At 50.1% G+C, this 18,003-nt stretch overlaps 1 long non-coding RNA gene across 1 annotated transcript; it reads right to left on the bottom strand.

Moving 5' to 3' along the window:
* Nucleotides 1-409: 409 nt before the first annotated feature.
* LOC106832224 (uncharacterized) lies at nt 410-11,582 on the bottom strand. Its single transcript, XR_011495473.1, has 3 exons — nt 11,411-11,582; nt 10,888-11,100; nt 410-5,806 (listed from the first exon to the last, which is right to left on the bottom strand). It is a non-coding gene; the product is annotated as an uncharacterized lncRNA (long non-coding RNA).
* Nucleotides 11,583-18,003: the final 6,421 nt, after the last annotated feature.

The raw sequence follows: 18,003 nt of genomic DNA, 5'->3' as shown, positions 1-18,003 counted from the left end.
AGGGTCTTGCCTCTGCGGTTGACTCCTTCTGTCTGGTACAGAAGGAGTTGGGTCGTGTGCCCTCCTATTTCCTAGAATAGAATCTCAGTGCCATGGCATGGCCTCCCTGCCCAGCCTCGTCTGTGCCATTTCTTCATGGTGCCCCTCTCACGGCCCTCCTTCAGATCCTCTCACCCCAGGGACCTTGCAGGCACTGTCCCCTCCACCTGGGATGCCCCGTCTTTTGACCTTCTCAGGGTGGGCTCCTCTTCTCCCTCAGATCTCTGTCTCCAAGTGACGTCCTCGGTGGCCTTCCCTGTCCCCTGACATGAAGAGGGCACCCTGTCGTTCTCTCTCACATCTATTCTTTTTCTCTCTAGCGCTCTTCATCACAGTGTGTCATCAGGTAAGTAATTGTGGGAATATTTTTAAACTTGGTTTTAATTTTAAATTGATACAAAAGAATATTGAACACCTACTTACAAGGAATAATTCTAACACACTGCACGTCTGTGTCACCATCCCCAGATTCAGTCCCAGAGCACTGTGCGTGCCTTGAACCTGCGTGTGGGTCCAGGGCTCTTCCCCTCCCCGACCTGGAATTTTATATAAACTTCCCTTGTGTCTCTTTTTGTTTTACAACATTATTAATAGTGGCCCCTAAACGATACATGTTTAGTTTTGCATGTTCTAAAACTCCATATAATTAGAATCACACTGAATACAGATCCTCCTTGACTTACAACGGGGTTACATCCCAATAAACTCATCATAGTGTTGAAAATATCCTTAAGTTGGAAATGCATTTAGTACACCGAACCTCTCCAACATCCGAGCTTAGCCCAGCCCGCCTTAAACCTGCTCAGAACACTTACATTAGCTTGCAGGCAGGCAAAATCGTCTAACACAAAGCCTGCTTATGATAAAGTGTTGTCATTGGTTGAAAGTCTCAAGTAATTGATTGAATACTGTACTAAAGTGAGAAACAGAGTGGCTGTGTGGGGACAGAAGTGGTGGGAGTGTGTCAGTTGTTTACCCTCACTATGAGGCTCGCTGCCCAGCATCACAAGGGAAGAGCTGTCACACATGGATGGCCAGGGAAAAGACCACGATTCAAAATGCAAAGTCCGATTTCTACCTATTCCCTACTAATATTAAGAAAAAAATAACTTGAAGCAAGATTTAAAGAAAATGACCCCATGGTGCCAACTGAGTCTTTCTCCCTTTCATTGTCCGTGCCTTGCGGGGGGAGGGTGGCTCTGCATCCTGGCTCTACCGCATACCAGCATGGGGCACTGGCCAGTTAACCCAGGTCCATGTCCTCACCCACAAAATGGGTACATGTTTGTCCTTCACAGCTTCATTTTGCACATTAACTAGTAATATACCTAAAGCCCACATACATCCCTTGGTACGCAGAAAAGTGAATCTTAAAATTACGGAGTTGTTCCTGTCACTTTACTTCTGAATTGGCCTCCCATATTGTGAGGAAACTGTCTTCTACTAACCCAGAATGTTCTGTTGAAACATTAGGAATCTTCCATTAGGAGACTCTAGCATGGCATCATGGTGCCCGAGAGCTGGCGGGATGCGGGTTGTCATACTTCGGCAGCATGGGGCTCTCCTTCCCAAACGAGCTCCTTCGGCAGTGCTGGTTCTAGTCAGGTCAGAACACAGACATCGGGAAAAAACACTCCTGTTTCTTTTTCCCAGAGCACGAGTCTCGTCCAAGCTCCAGGGGACGGTTCCGAGGGCCATCTCGCTCTGTCCCCACTGATGGTCACCTTCATGTGGACGCTCTTTCATAGACCACACTGGTCAGTACCCATTAACACACCTTTGCATCTTCTATTTTTTCCCCCAACTTGGCTTCTCAAAAGGGCGTTACTCTTTTTCTCTCGTGAACATTTTAGCACATTTAAAAAATAACTCCGTTTTACCCGGGGGTTTTTCCCCACTGAATCATGCTTCATCTCCTCGGTACAGCTAGAGGGGAGGTTGATTTAAAACAGCTGAGAGAGTGACGTCATCTGCCTCCAGCATTGAACATGGAGAGGAAAGAAGAGAGGTTTACCTCGGAGGTTCCAGAAAGGCCAGAAAAAAGAGGCAGCTCTCAGAAAACCAAAGAGAGACAGCCCCAGAACCAAGAAGCTGGAGCCTGTGGATCCAAGATGCTCCGACCTTAAGAAGCTGGTCCCAGCCATGCTGGCTCTGGGAACTGCGCTGAGAAAAGTTGCAGCAACCGAAGTAGAGCTCTGACTATTCCGTTGAGCAGATGTTACACTATTTTCATATAGCGCTTATTTGACTTAAAAATTTTTTTAAAAAGAGATTTTCCTTTTGCATCATATATTTTTTAAAACCTCATATATTCCCGCTGCCTCAACATCCCCACAGCCGGGCTGTGAGCTCACCGCCCAGGAGACCAGGGGCATAGGGTGTGATGCTGCCCCTCCTACAAGCTGCCCTGCTTGCCCCCACTCATTGTGACCTAGTGACGGTCAAACGCACCAAGGAGATGCCCTACGTCTGCTTGTGTACCCCACCCCAACCCCATAAAGGTCCTTGCTCTCTCGGGGACCCACCTGCCTGACTGAGCCTGCTTGCTGGCTGCTCCTCCTGTGTGGCCCCCCGCGTGGCATGCCATGCCCGCCTCCTCCAGGACCCGTGAGTACGATACATCCTTCAATTTCACATGCCTCTCTGAGTATAATTTCTGCAGCCGTGTTGGAATTTTCCTTAAAGACCCCACAAGGGGGACCTGCTCCCCATTCACAATGCTCCATTTGCCTGGCTTCCTTCCTCAGCTCACCCAGTTCTGGAGGCCATGTGAAATGGTGGCCGAGACTCAAAGGCTGGTCTGTATTTTTTTGTTCTCTTTCTGCATCATTCACTAACAGGGTGAACTTGGGAAAGTACCCGGGTGGCTTCTGCGGGTTGCCTCATGCCACACCCTTCGAAACCCCTCCTAGCTTGCTTTGCTGAACTATCGCACCTGGAAAGTTTGAGACCACATGGTCCAGAAGCTCTTATATCGAGGATGCTGTGGTTTACCTGGGTCCATCCAGCAGATGCCACCTCTAGGGCAGACATGAGCAGCCACAGTGGGTCCAAACACCTGTTTCTTCTGGGTCGAGTTTCTCATGTCCCGTCACCAGCATCACAGATGCCCCTGTGGGAGGCGGGGCATATGGTGGGCTGTTTGTCCCCACGAGCTGTCTTTGCCTTTAGTTTCCTGGCTGTGTGGCCCTCAGACTTTCCTATGTCTTCCTCAAGGGTTCTTTAAACTCTCAAGTATCTTTTTAATTAACCCAGTCTCATTTAAACCAGCAAAAGTGGACATTGTAGGCTGCAACCAAGAGCCATGACCAGTCCAGTCACTTTACCAATCTTAGCAACCCCTCAAAACAGAGACTTGTCCTCTGTTTTCCGAGGAGGACACTGATGGGCTGACTCAGGTGGGTAAATGGCATTAGTCGATGTTTAATACACCAAAGCTCTCATTCCTGTTACTATTTAAAATAACTGTTCTGCAGTTATTTTTATATTTTGAAACTTGTTTAGTTAAAGGCTACCTTGCAGTTTCGTTGAGTAACCTAAGAGCTGGACCACAGACCATCCGATGGTGAGAATAACCAGTTAGCACTTGCTGGACGGAAAGTGCCACAGAGCTCAGTAACGGCGGGAACATTTCTGAGATCCTCCTGAGCCTGGATTCGCCTTGTAGAAAGGATGTGAAGCTTATTTCATGAGAACTGGGAGTGCGCACTGGCTCACCCTGGCGCAGGTGCAGTGAAATACTGACGGGTCCCTGTTAGAACGCCTACCATGTCAGCTCCTGGTTGATGGTTTCTTATCCATTAAGGACTTCATTCCGCTTTTTAACAGAAAACCACTTCCCACTGAATGTAAAATTCATTTGTGAAAAGCCATTCTGATTGACAGCTCCTCCATCTTCCCAAGGTCGGGGGCAGGGGGAGGATGCAGATGGATGTAAATGCTTTAGTCCTCATGGCAAATGGTTCCAAGACGCCATAACCTATGATGCTTCTCCTGGCTCTGAGTTAAACTTGGAAAGGAATTTTTTTTTTTTTTGAGGAAGATTAGCCCTGAGCTAAGATCTGCTGCCAATCCTCCTCTTTTTGCTGACCCTTAGCTAACATCTGTGCTGATTTTCCTCTACTTTACATGTGGGACGCCTGCCACAGCAGGGCTTGCCAAGTGGTGCCTAGGTCTGCAACTGGGATCCGAACTGGCAAACCCCAAGCCACTGAAACAGAACGTGAGAACTTAACTGCTGCACCACCGGGCCAGCCCCACTGGTTGTACATATTTATAGGAAAGAAAATCCACTGAATTTCTCCATGAAGAGGACTCATTTAACAACCACCCACATTCGGACAGCTGGAGTCCATCAGTAGATCTCGCCAAGGACAGAATCCTTTTTGCAGGTCATTCATAGCTTGGAACCAGGAAGCATCAGATGCTAGAAGCAGAGATGGGCGTAGGATATTGCTGGGCTCCAGCTCCGGGTGAGCCTCACTCTCTGTGAGGAAGAAGACCTCTGAAAGGTTTGCATTCAATCATATGTTGCAAGTTAAGTTGCACAGAAGGCACGGGAGCTCGTTTCTGCCGGGAGTTTGGAGGGAACCATGGTGGGCAAATTTGATATGCTGAAGACTTTTGTAAAGTTAATTTTAGGTTCCAGATGCTTTGTTTTATAGACACAGTATCATTCACTGGCAGCAATGGTTCCTGGAGCTGGGGATGCAGAGGTGAATAAGATGTGTCCCTGGAAACTGGGGAGGGCGGTACATAACACAGAAGCCATCGCAACATCCCCCTGGAAGGAAAGGAAGCCTTGACCTAAGGTGGGTCTTACTTTCCCGAGGGTTTGTGATCCGTTTGAGTAAGCCATCCCATTTCTAGTACCCTCGGGTTATCCTCCCAGGGTGTGCTCTGGCCTCCCTACCCCAGCTGCCCATGGAGCCATTTTAGCCCTGAGATGCTCTGACTCACCAGCCCACCCAGCCACTCTCTGATCTGTAGAATCCCAAACCGGAAGAACGCAGCCATGGGGCAGTCCCTGGAGAGACTGTCTCTGCTTTTTCTGTCTCTGAGATTCCACGAACCCACAGAGAATCCGTTTGTCGAGCATTACGCACACTGCAGCTGAAAATCCTCGGAAGATGGAACCCATTGTTGTGAGTGATTGAGTTTCATATTGTTTTGCCAACTCCCAAACAAACGGACAGATCCGTTTGGAGCTTGTTTTTCTTTGTTGTTGTTTAATAAAGCAGCAATCATATAGCGTGTAAGATAATGGAATGGTTGAATGCAGACTTGAATTATTTTATTTTATGGAGTCTTAATTAGATTTGTAATGCTGAGCTCCTAAGAACCAAATGCTGCTGAGATTTAATGAGACCTGTTATGGAGAGTTAGAGAATTGTAATTCTCCCATTAACTCAACAATGATCCATACTGCAAAGTTTAGCATATATCAAGTTGCAAAAGATGCTCTTGACACAGCAGGGGATCCAGTCCTCATTTCTCCTTATTTCTCCATGCTGTTTCCTCTCGGTGTTCTTTGCATGACCCCTGGAGAAGAACCCTTCACCTCAGAAGGTTCTTCATTAAAGTTTCGATGATTTACCACCCCACCTGAGTGGCGACTTTGGTGGCACGTGGTCCTGCTGCGGGGCTGCACGGGGAGGTTCTCAGCTCAACGCTCACGTCTTCAGTGCGTGTCACATCCCACCTTCCAGCAGGTCATCGCTTCCTGGGACCCGACTGCCAAGATGGGATAGACACAGAGTCAGGACACCTGTGGGTCAAAACCAACATTGAGGCAGGTTCTGTAGATAATTTATTGCCACGAATATCTAAAGTACCAGGTTTATGAATAATTTGTTTTATTAAAACATAAGCCCCAGTGGCCATCCCTATAATAACACCACTCCAGTTTCCCGCCTCCCAGTCTGGTGTTCAGAGTACGAGGGAGAGGTGTGGACTCAGAGCTGGGGCCCCGGGGAGCATTTTGAAGGAGAAATGGGGAGTCCGTTGGGAACCAGCACCCGGGGGGAACCCCCCCTGCACTTCCTGGAGGAGCTGAGAGGTGGGGCTTCCAGGCAGTGGTCTTGGGGGCACACAGGTGGCAGCCTCCCTTCCAGCATCTTCCCTCGTGACTCCTCGGGCTGCGTACACAGAGCGCCCTGCTGCCCTGTTGGCCCAGAAGCGTGGAACCGGCCCGTGGTCTCTTGAGAGAGTGAGTCTAAGCTTCAGTTTTCCTGTTGGAGAAGTGGAGGCAACGAGAGTCCCTACTTTCTCACCAAGCACGTAGGTGGGGCTCACCCAGCACGGCGCCTGCCCACAGCCAGGGTCCAAACGCCCTGCCACTGCCACTTCCTAATTTATTCTCTTTTCTTTTTCCTATGTTTCAGAGCCCCTTTAAAAGGGAGATCATGAAAGCCTATTTCTGGCTCAGGGTTGGTCTTACAAGGGTCTCCAAACTTTGCATTCCTATAAAAAAATAATTTTGGAAAAGCCCCATTGTGTTTTTAAGGGATGCATTGTACGGCAGTACACGTGTCTAACGTGTGGTGTGATTCATAGAACATACAGGTGTAGGGAGGAGGACATTTCCTCTACCGAATGTGGGTTCGCCTGGCCGGAGAACGAATTAAATTCACGAGACAGAATAGCAAGAGAAAATTAAACAAAGCTCTATGAGGACCATGGCCTGGGGCCTTTCTTCCCGAAGGAAGAAAGGGCACCAAAGAAGTGGGGTGCACAGAGTGGTGATATACCCCCAAACAGGGTGTTCACATGTGATTGAAATGTCCCTCCCACAATAGTCACAAGATTGCCCTGTGGTATAGCGCTTGATGGACACAGCAGGTAGTGGGTCTGCTATCTCAGAGGGCGTAGCAGGAGGCAAGTCTATTGTCTCGAGCTGGGTGGTCACAGGTGAGCACAGCAATTGGTTCCTAGCCTAAGGAAAGATGCTTAATCCTTAAAGAAATGCCAGTGTTGGGAGGGGGAGGGAAGTCAGTTACAGGAGGTTGACAGACAAGCACAATAAAATGCAGATTTAAGTCCTTGCCTCCCCATTGATTAAGAGTTTCTAGAGACAAGATCATCCCCTTTCTTCTTCCTGGTACAGAGAGGGAGATAGCTTTACAGATGGAGAGTTCCTTTACAATGTAAATGTCTCCTAACAAAGGGCAAGCAAGTTCCACCCCTCAGAGACTCCTTCCCTGTCCCAATTTATCAAAAGCAATCAGCCTCAAATAATCCTCATGCCAAAGAGACACATCTTGGGGTAGCCAAATCCAGGTCCCCACACAGGGAAAGAATGTAAGGAATGAGATACACCAAAAGGAAGCTGTGGTATTTCCTTCACGCCCCTTCGTGGATGGTCCTCTGTGCAGCCTGGGGTGCCCACTGCTGTCTCAAAGACCCCTGGGCCCCTGGCACCTGGTCCTCCCTTCTCCTCCACGGACTCGGGAGCCTCTGCTCCCCTTCCTTTTGGGCCCAGTGGGCAGACACTGTAAGGACCTTCCCAGCCTTGGCTGAGGGGTGCCACTTCCCCACAGCCCCGTCACCCCTCTGTGCCCCGAGGCCTGGGTGAGGGTCTGTGGGCAGGATGGGTGGGGACACCCCTGGTCCCCTAACTTTCTCTCCCAGGGCCTCCCTTTCCTGTTAGTTCAGTGGAAAGAGGTTGGAATTTTTCAGAATGCCCTTTACTAAAGAAATAAGGGAAAATAGAGCTCACAGAAGGAGCATCCGAGGACATGGACCTGTCACTTGGCAGATTGTCGATGTCTCTGCTCAGAGAACTGCAGACGGAGTGGGGCTCTGGGACACCCTCCCGCAGGGTGATGGCCTTCACAGGCTCTCGGGGAATCTGCTCACCCCTGAGACTGAGGCTCAGCATCCCTGGATGCAGGAGACGTGAGTGCTCATCTCTGAGGCTGACAGGATGAACGAGGACGGCATGTGCGAGGCGAGCACAGGTGCCTGGCACCCATCAGACCATGACCCCCACAGCCGTTGTCTTGTCTTGGTGAAGATCTGCCCTCACCATTCGTGTGGCTCTGGGCATGTGCCTTCACCTCTCTGGACTACGGTCTCTTTATCTGTGCAGTTAGAGGGATGGGCAGCCTGATGCGGAGATCCCTGGCCACTGACACGCGTGGCTCCAGTTCTAGGCACACTGGCAGCAGCCCCTTTCTCCTTACACCCTGGAACCTTCCTCTGGTGGATCAGCCTCTGAAACCACTAGCACCTGGGGTCTGGGATGGGAGATGATGCTCTTTGGGAATCTCACCAGGCCAGACACACCTCCTCCTTTCGCTCTGGTGTGGGGAGCGCTAGTTGGCTTCTCTTTCTCAGGCACAGAAGCTCCCACGCCCAGCCCGAGATAGTAGCCCACATGCAGAGCCAGGGGCATTGACAGGTCCAGAGTGTGGTCACCACTCAGGCCCCACCTGGCTCAGCTTCCCACCCAGGCCTGAGCCCTAGTGTGTGCGAGGGGTCCTCACCCATCTTTCTGGTTTACAGCCTGCCCACCAGTGGGGTGAGTGTGGATCTCCAAGGATCCCACTGCTACCGTGGAGAATCCAGAACAATGCAGGGTTGGGGCTGCCCCAATAGGAGAGTCGCTGGACCACCCTGGGCCTGTCTAAAGGATGTGATGACAATGCCCACCTCTCAGACTGCTGGAAGGATGAGTGAGGCAGCGAGAACCACACTCATGCCACGTGTGAAGGGATGTGAGGGACACATGTTAGTATTTTTAGCTATACTTTGAATTCTGAGCTGCCTGCCCTTTTCAGATTCAGCAGGAGGTAGCCTGTGGCTGTCAGCCTCCAGTGGGACCCCCCGTAACCCCCAGCCCTGTGCAGTCCCCTCCCACACTGTACCAGAGTCACACACCGAGAGTGAAGGGATGTCACTTCTGAGACTGGATTGTCAAGGATGTAGTGGCTTCCATCTTAGCCACTCTCTCTCACCTTCTTGGATCCCTTGCTCTGGGGGAGGCCGGCTGCTGACAAGAGGCCCACAGGACCAGGCACGGAGGCCTCTTGCCCACAACCGTGTGCGTGAGCTCAGAAGTAGGACCTTCAGATCCAGCCGAGCCTTCAGAGGACACTCCAGCCCCAGCCGCCAGCTTGATTGACACCTCATGAGAGTACCTGAGTCAGAGCCACCCAGCTTAGCTGGTCCCAGATTCCTGGCCCTCAAAAACTATGTGAGATAATAAATATTCACTGTTCCAAACTGCTGGGTTTTGGGGAAATTTGTTAGGCAGCAGTAGACCAGTAATCCACGGCCCCAACAATATTGGGTCCCAATCAGAATTCACTACATCAGAGTAAAGGTCCCACGGGGCATGCCGTACAGGCCCCGTCCATCATCCCCCTGCCACCTAAAGTCTCGTCTTTGTCTAGTCACCCCCTTCCTGATCCCCTCCCTGAGGTCCCTCTGGACCAGCTGCCATTTCCCAGCATCCCCCCTTGTCCTGTGCTCTGTTGTTCTCAGAGCCTGGTCTCGGTCTGAAACTCTCTATGCCCTTTCTGAGCCCCAGAACAGAAGTCCTCCTCCCAGGAGACCTCCCGGAGCCCAGGTAGAGGTAGCATCTCTGACCTCTGAGATCCCGCAGCACGTCCCGCAGACCCCATGGCTGCACTGCTCCTGTCGAGAAGATGCTTGTGGCTAACAGAGTCTCTGTGGGCTCCCATCATCCCTGCCTTCTGGCATCCGTGCCTGTTCAGTCTTCAGGGAAACAGACCCTTCCCCAGTCGAGCCTCAGGTGAGACTGCAGCCCTGGCCCACACCTTGATGCAGGCTTGCGAGATCAAAAACTAAGCTGCGATGTCTGGTCCACAGAAACTGCGAGGTGATAAATGTAATATTTCAAGCTGCTGAATTTGCGGTAACTTGTTATGCAGCAACAGATAAATAAAACGATGCCTTATCAGGAACTGTAAAGATGGTAGGAGATGTGCTGCCCCTGGGCTTTTAGAGCAGCACCTCTGGTCCCGTTGAGGTTATACGGTTTTGTGTAGTCAGTCTCAATCATGAGGAACGAGGGGGGTTCTGTAAATAGCTGCTCCAGCTCTGGACCCAGAGGCATGTGCAGCCTCGCCTCTTCCTGGCAGGGCCACCTTGCTCAAGTTACATTCTCTAAGCCTGTATTTTCCCATCTCTACAATGGGCACAGAAATGCTGCTCACTTTGTGGGGCTGTTGAAAGAGTTATCGGAATTAAGTGCTCAGAACATTATCTAGAAAAATGGTAATGACCCGTTCAGAGTTTGTAGAATGGTCTACTTCTTGTTTTCTTTCTTCCGTCTTACCGCCTCTGTAGGGGGAGGGTAAGGCTCTGAGAACTACCATTTTTAGATGTTAAAACGAGGCCCAGAGACTCCTCAGGGTAACTTGGGTGCTCTGAGGGGAGGCAGAGAGGTGGGTGGCCACGACCAGGGTCAAGGGGGACCAAGCTCAAGAACACTTATCCTCCTGGGTCTTGTTTCACGACTCTCTCTGGCCCAGATGGACCCCCTCCTTCTTTGCAACTGGTGCCGGGAAGTCCAAATGGGTGAGGACCGTGGGCTGACAGAAGAATACAGCTCTGTCCTCTCTTGGTTCCCAGGGGGTCCCACGCCCTCCTTCCTGGAAATTAAATGCCCAGAAAACTAGCTGGAGGAGCCACTGGCAGCCAGATGAGGCAATTACATTTTTTGAGCAATGGAAGTGACCGAATTGCCTGTAAATGTTAGAGACAAGCTTATATGAAAGTTGGTGCAAGAGCTATAATCAAAATGATTACAAGGTACAACGAGAAGACAAAAGAAGTAGAGGCAGAAATTAAGGACATTAAACAAAGAAGCGAACAGCTCACCAGCGACTGCAAATGGCATGGTTCAGAGCCCGTGTCTCAGCAGCGTCGGGCCTTGGGAAAAAAATTGCTGGGTGTCTGGTGGGAAAAGGCTTGTCGCTAGGATGTGCTTAACCCGAAGGAAACAGAAACGTTCCCCACGCGGAGCAAGGGTGGGAAAGTTAAAGGAGGAGTTGTTTATCTGCCTGGAGTGCTGGCCAAGCCACTCGAAATGACCTGAAATAGAAGCAGGAAATCTTGGCAGGTCACGCTGCCTCTCTGTGCCTGTTGGAACACGCAGCATGTGGGCACGAGGGATGGGGACGGTGGTGCTCTTGCCCCACCATCCTCATCAGTACGGAGGGGGATCCTCCATCATTTATTAGACCAATGGCTCCCTATCTAGTCCCCACCCACCCCCAGACCCCCATAAGAAAGACTCTCCACCTGGCACAAGTGCAAACAGCACCCAGCACATGGAAGGAGAAGGAATCCCAGGGTCTAGCTCCCATGTTAACCACTGCACTGTGGGCCTTGGCTTCCGTACCTGCAGGACAAGGGACCCAGCTTCATCAGCGTTATTCCAGCTCGTCTGTGGTGCCGATGCACACGGAGCCCAGGCCCCGAGGGTGTCGCCCGCTCTCAACCTCCCTGCTGCTATGGCTCCTGAGCAGCACTTCCGACACCCTACCCAGATGGAACGAGAGTGACTTCAGCCCTGAGGATGCTCTGGAGAAAACACGCTTTCTTTCTCCCCACCAATTACAGACCTAATTATACTCCTTGACTCATATTATGAAACATTCTCCTCAGTGTGGTCACCTGAAATACCGTAATTTGTCACATTTAAATGCCTTATGCATAAGGTCTGTTTTTTTTCTTTCGTTGTGGTCTTGTACCCTCCTAGCAACCCTGTGGGTTAGGAAAATAAAGACACAGATGAAGAGGATGAGGCTAGTGACATCAGTGATGAAGTCCAGGGCAGAGCAAGTCAGGGAGGTCTGAACGGCAGACTCAGCACCAGGCTGGGGACCGGTGACAGAGCTGGCGTTCCCAGTTTGAGCTCCCACTGCAGATTGCAAATGGGCTCAGAGCCGTTCACGGCAGTTGACGGTCTGGCATGGGCAGATGCGCGGGCACCCCTCTACGAGAAGCGAACCTCCCCTGCTGCCCCTTAGCTCTGGGCTTTGTGCAGAGCTTTGGAACCGTCCTTGCAGGCCATTGTCAGCCCTCTCACCACCCGTTCAGGAGCCCCCGGCTGTGTTCTGTAGAAGCATACCTGAGATGCATGTGGGCACAGGGTTTATAAAGAAAGTGCTCTAGAGAAACCAGTAATGTTGAGGGGCGCAGGGCAGAGGAGGGAGCCGAGCAGGGGGCATTCAGGTGCCCGATCCTGCGGGGGCTCTGGAGTGTGACTGGCCCCGAGCATCCTTGGCAGGGCCTGGCTCTCTAACTGAACTCTGGGCAGTCATTGGCTGACCTCCCAGAGTCCAAGGGCAGCTTCCAGAGAAGTTCACGGGTGCAAAATTCACTGGAAGCAAAGAGCACAAGAGCCCAGGGGTGGGTACCCCAAACCAGAAAATATGATACAGGGCATCTTGGCAGCATCCAGCAGGGTCCACTAACCCGGATTTCACTCTGGGCTGGAGAATGCTCCATCCACACGGCCCCCTCCTCTCATGTTCTCCTCTTTTGACTTATAAACACTCTTAACCCCACACTCCCAGAGACCCTCAACAGTAATTAAAAGTGGCATTAATTTTTGCTAGTGAGGAGACCCTAAAACTGTGAACTGGAACAGGACTACATGCTCATCATAAAATTCTCCAAAATGCTGATAATCAAACTATTTTTATTTTCCATCCATGAAAACTGCTACGTGTAAGCTTGTTCCCTGCACAGCCCTGGCTAATAGACACTGGGCTTTATCTTTGTGCGCCAGTCTTTTTTTTTTTTTTTTTTTAGGAAGATTAGCCCTGAGCTAACATCTGCTGCCAATCCTCCTCTTTTTGCTGAGGAAGACTGGCCCTGAGCTAACATCCGTGCCCATCTTCCTCTACTTTATATGTGGGACGCCTACCACAGCATGGCTTAGATAAGCAGTGTGTAGGTCCACACCTGGGATCTGAACCAGCGAACCCCAAGCTGCCAAAGCAGGATATGTGAACTTAAATGCTGCGCCACTGGGTCGGCCCCTGTAAGCCAGTCTCGACAAACATTCATCTAACTGATTTCTGGCGTGACGTTAAGCGTGGAGCATATTTCAGGAACGCAATCTGCTGTGAGGGTGCCAGGGAGCAGTGTCTGAGAACCAACACTGAGCCAGAGGGACCAGGAGCTGGGTGCAGCCCTTCTGAGCCAGCAGAGCCCTTCCTTTCGTGGAGACGGACAAGAAGACTCTACAGAACTCCCACCTTGAACTTTAACTGAGCTCTTCTCGGACCTGCCGCTTCCATCACGCTGATGCTCCCCTGGGAACCTCCAGGTTATACGGGGTCAGAGCAGGCCTGTTCTGTCCCTTGTTTCTTGTGTGAACCACAGTGTGGGAATCCGGGAGGACTTTCTGCAGGAGGGGGCATTTGAACTCTGCGGTCAGGTGCAACATTAGCTGGAGAACGGAAGGGAAGGCGTTCTAGGCCAAGGAAAGGCACAGGCATGTCACGGAAGTGGGATCCCGGGCGGTACCTTCGGGCCTTGATTCTGTTTGTGTGGCTGGAGTGTAGGGACCAGTGAGGCCCCCAGGGCCTTGAGCCCTGCGCTGAGGAGAGCGAGCTCTGCTCTCAGGAAATAAGCCACGGCGGTTTTTGAGGAACGGAGTAAAGCGACGTGACCGGCCAATAGGGGAGGGAAACGATTATGTATGCAACTTCGGCTGGAAGGAGAAACTGCACTGTGAAATGCTGACGATAATTACGTTAATGATATCATGGGCTACATAATAGCTCCCAAATGTTCTGGGGAGAAATTACACATCCAGACAGGTTCAAGCCCTTCAAAGTTAATTATACCAAATCTGAGATCCTCAGTATAGGGCCTGCCCATGTTTAGAGAGGGTAATAGCAAACACGGAAAGATTTTTAATCTAACGTATACCCATCCTTCAAATTACGACAGCGAAGAGATGTTGCAGTTCCCCGGTGGTAAACAGTCTTGAGGTTAATTACTCTCTAGTGAAGAGTCAATTAGAAAAGGAAGCTCTCTCATCTCCCTCTTCAACATAAGCAGATTAAAATAAACATTTCAGACCCTAGCCAGAACCAGGGTTGCAAAGTAAAATACTAGTCTATTTTATTTTTTGTTAAAAAAAAAAAAAAGCCATCCGGGTAGCTAAATGCAATGTGGAGAACGATCTGGGGCTTTCTGCAGCACAGACAGCCTGGCTGCGCCCTGGTCCCCCAGCCTGACACTGTCCCACACAAGCCTGTCCCTGTAGCCTGACATCGTCCCACATAAGCCTGTCCCCTATCCTGACGCCGTCCCAACAAGCCTGTCCCCTAGCCTGACCCCATCCCACACAAGCCTGCCCCAGGGCATCCCTCTGCCCACCTCACCTGCTCTCCGTCTCTGTAGCTCTCTTTCCTCGGAGTGACTGCAATGTGGTCATCTCTGGAGCCTCCCTGTGTTTCTCTGACTGTTCATTCCCTCCGTGACCTCTGGGCCAGTTTCTTAGCCTTGGTGGGCTGTGGAAATTCTGCACGTTCCCCCCTGGTGGGCCCGTGTCAGGAGCGACTGTGCTCACCTGCTCCCTGTGGGGCCATTGCGCTCCCACCTCTGCCGTTGGCTGCACGCCCTTGACCCACATCCACGCACAGCAAGTTTCTCTAGCTGCGGGGTCTTTTTGGACTTTGTTCTGAAGGAAACAGCACACCTTGGCGTCTGAGGAGAGCGAGGCCAGCTGACAGCTGAAGGCCAGTGATGAAGGATGCTGACTGGCCCGCAGGAGGAGGAGGAGGAGCGCCTTGAGACCTCGTGAGTCTCCCCTCTGCTCTCCGTCTTCCGCGTCCTCTCCTCTCTCCTGGGTTCACGGAGATGTGTGGACTGCTTTTCCTGCCACAGGACCTTTAGTTTATTCGAGCTGTCAAGAGGCTTTGATAAGAGGTGTGGATCTGTTGTAGTGGTAGTAACCCTCCAGCACACACACACCACACTTCCTCAATGGCTTCAGGTTTTCTGTCTCCACGCGGGGCCTTCATCAACAATTCAGGGTCCAGGAGGGTCGCCCATCAAGCCTCTGGACCCACAGTCCCTTGACTTGCCTAACATGGTAACAGCGCAGCCTGCTGCACAAGAGGCTGAGTGAGACCTTCTGTGATGGGGTGGCCTGCGAGTGGATCTGCCCGTGCTCAGGTGAGGCTCTGCCAGCTGCCTCCGACAGAGGCGCAGGCTCTGCGTTGAGGAGGGGACGTGAGCGTGGAGTGTGTGTGGTTTACGTCTCGCCTGTGGAATGTGTAGGATGCGTGTGTGGTGTGTACGTGTGTGCACACGTATGCACAATCAGATCCCACTCTCCTGATCTCTGTTCCCGGCTCTGTGCTCTGAACTGAGGGGTGGGTGGAGCACAGGTGGACCCCTTGTCTTCCTGGGTCCATCAGTTTCTAAGTCTTGCAGCTCTGCCACATACTGGGATATCTGACAGTCCAGGACAATTTTGACAGCTCTATTGGGTTACAACTGGCATACAATAGTGTGCACACATTTCAAGTGCACAGTCTGATGCGTTTGATACATTTGACACACAGGCACGCACATATGAAACCATCACTACGATCAAGCCATGAGCATATCCATCACCCCATGCTCTCCTGGTACCCCTCGGTGACTCTCTGTTCTGCCCCGAACTGCCCCTTTTCCCCCAATGCCCCATCCACAGCCAATTACTGATCTGCTTTCTTACAGTATAGATCCATTTTAATTTCCTAGAAATGTCTGTAAATGGAAACATAACATGTAATCTTTATTCTTCTTAAAATTAAAAAGAAATGATCAAACAGCAAAATAGACTTTTTTCTTTTGGTTTACAGTTCCATGAGTGTTAACAAATGGTGAGATTCACGAAACCATCACAACAGTTCCAAAATCCGACCTCCACAATTCCTTGTGCCAATTCTTTATGGTCACCCCCTCCCCATCATAACCCCTGGCAGCCACTGTTCCGTTCTCCTTCATTATAGTTTTGTCTTTTGGAGAAAGGCATAAAAATAGAATCACACGGTATGTAGCTTTTGAGACTGGCTCCTTCCATTCAACAGAATGCCTTTGAGGTTCATTCATGTTGTCATGTGTCAACAGTTTGTCGTTTTTTACGGTTGAGTAGTGTTCTACCACACAGATGCACCACGGTTCTTCCATTCACCTGTTGACGGGCGTTTGGGTTGCTCCTGGCATCGGCAATTATGAATAGAGCCAGTCTGTGCATTTTACCTGAAAGGGCGCTGGATATTTCTGTATTCCTACAAAATGTTCTTGAGCTCTGTTCTGGAAGGCAGTAATCTATGAGGAATGTTTGATCCTTTGGGCCTTTGTTAGGTGGGACCCGAGCAGCATTAAACATACCGCTGATGGTGCCGGCTCATGCGGGAGGAGCTCTCCCAGTGTTCTACCCGACGCCCACGAATTAGGAGAGCTTCCACCCGGCCGGTGGGAATGGGAACCACCCCCCACACTTATAATAATGCATCTGGGCATTATTCTTCCGATTCTTTTGGGTGATTCTCAGGGGATTTCCCCACACACACGCCTTTAATGGGTACTTAGCTCAAAACTCAATTGAGGGTGGCCTTTGCATATTTTCCAGAATGTTCTATCTGTGCAGCTGACTTCTCTCTGGGCTCTGCCAGGCTCCTTGTCCCTGTTCCTCGATGCTTTCTCCAGGTGATCATCTGGGGCAGCCTGAGGGCTCCCCTCATTTCTTTCCTGTCCTTCAGGCATCACTGTCCATTCTCCTGCCTAAAATGATGTCAGTGCCTCTGACACTATTGTTCCACAGAATTGGTCCCGGCTGTTAGTTATTCTGGGAGGGAGGATAAAGCCAGCCCCTCACTCCACTGTGGTGGGAAAGGGCCGTTCAAGCCCAGGACAATTAGCCCTTTATTACTCCGCATTTTATGATCCTGCATGGCTGTAATTCTATGCTTATTTTTCCGTATAAACTCTAAAATTAGCTTATCAAGTTCCTGCTGTTATTTTATTAAGATCCCATTAAGGTTTCTAAAAATCATTAATGTAGCAATTCTTCTGACAATTGAGTTCTTGCCCAAAATCAAGATATATCTTACCATGTATTCAAGCCTTCCTTTCTGTACCTTAGTAGGATGGTAAACTTTTCTCAACATGGTTTTACCAATTTCTTGTTAAATTGATTCGTAGGCATTTTATCTTTTTTCTTTTCTTCCTTCATATTTTTTTAACAGGTTATTATTTGTGTAAGAATTTGGTATGTTAGGTTTGTGACCGGCCATTATGTTAAGGTTTTTAAAGTTCTAACCACATTCAATTACATTTTCAACTCTATTTTCATATCATAGCAAATAAGAAGACACCACTTCCTTCCTTCTTAATTAGCACCATTTCATTATAGCGCAGATTAGCACTTCTAGAAAAGTGGTACATGACGTGGTTCTTTGGGATATCCTTGCTTGCTCTCAACATTAAGGGAAGTGGTTATTTTCTTTTACTATTGAGAATAATTCTGGGTTTTGATTTGACATAAACATTCTGATGCTCCCAAGGAATTATCCAACCACTCCTTTATTATTATTAATTATTATTATTATTAATCAGTGTTTGAAGCTGGAGTGGATATTGAATTTTACGAAGTGGCTTTCAAAACCTAAGGGGCAGAGACTTCCTCTTCCACCCAGATGGAGTAGCCTCATTCCTGCCAGGTCCTCTCTCTTACAGCTGAAAATCCCTGATGTGCACACAAACAGGCCCAGGAAGACTGAAGAGTGGAAGGAAGGAGGTGAGTTGCCAAGAGGACTCAGGACTTGAGGAGCGACCTGGTGGGGAAGCCACGGTCCCTATCGCCTCCAGCCCTGAACTGACAACAGGCATAGACAAGAGGCATAGACATGAAAGACTTCAAGAAAGGCTGTCCTTCAACCACAGGACCCAGACAACAGCAGTCTAAAAGCAGGAAAC

This window comes from Equus asinus, chromosome 19, assembly GCF_041296235.1.
Source record: "Equus asinus isolate D_3611 breed Donkey chromosome 19, EquAss-T2T_v2, whole genome shotgun sequence".
NCBI classification, from domain to species: Eukaryota; Metazoa; Chordata; class Mammalia; order Perissodactyla; family Equidae; genus Equus; species Equus asinus.
The sequence above is the reverse complement of the archived record's forward strand: the minus strand, read 5'-3'. Positions and strand labels throughout refer to the sequence as shown.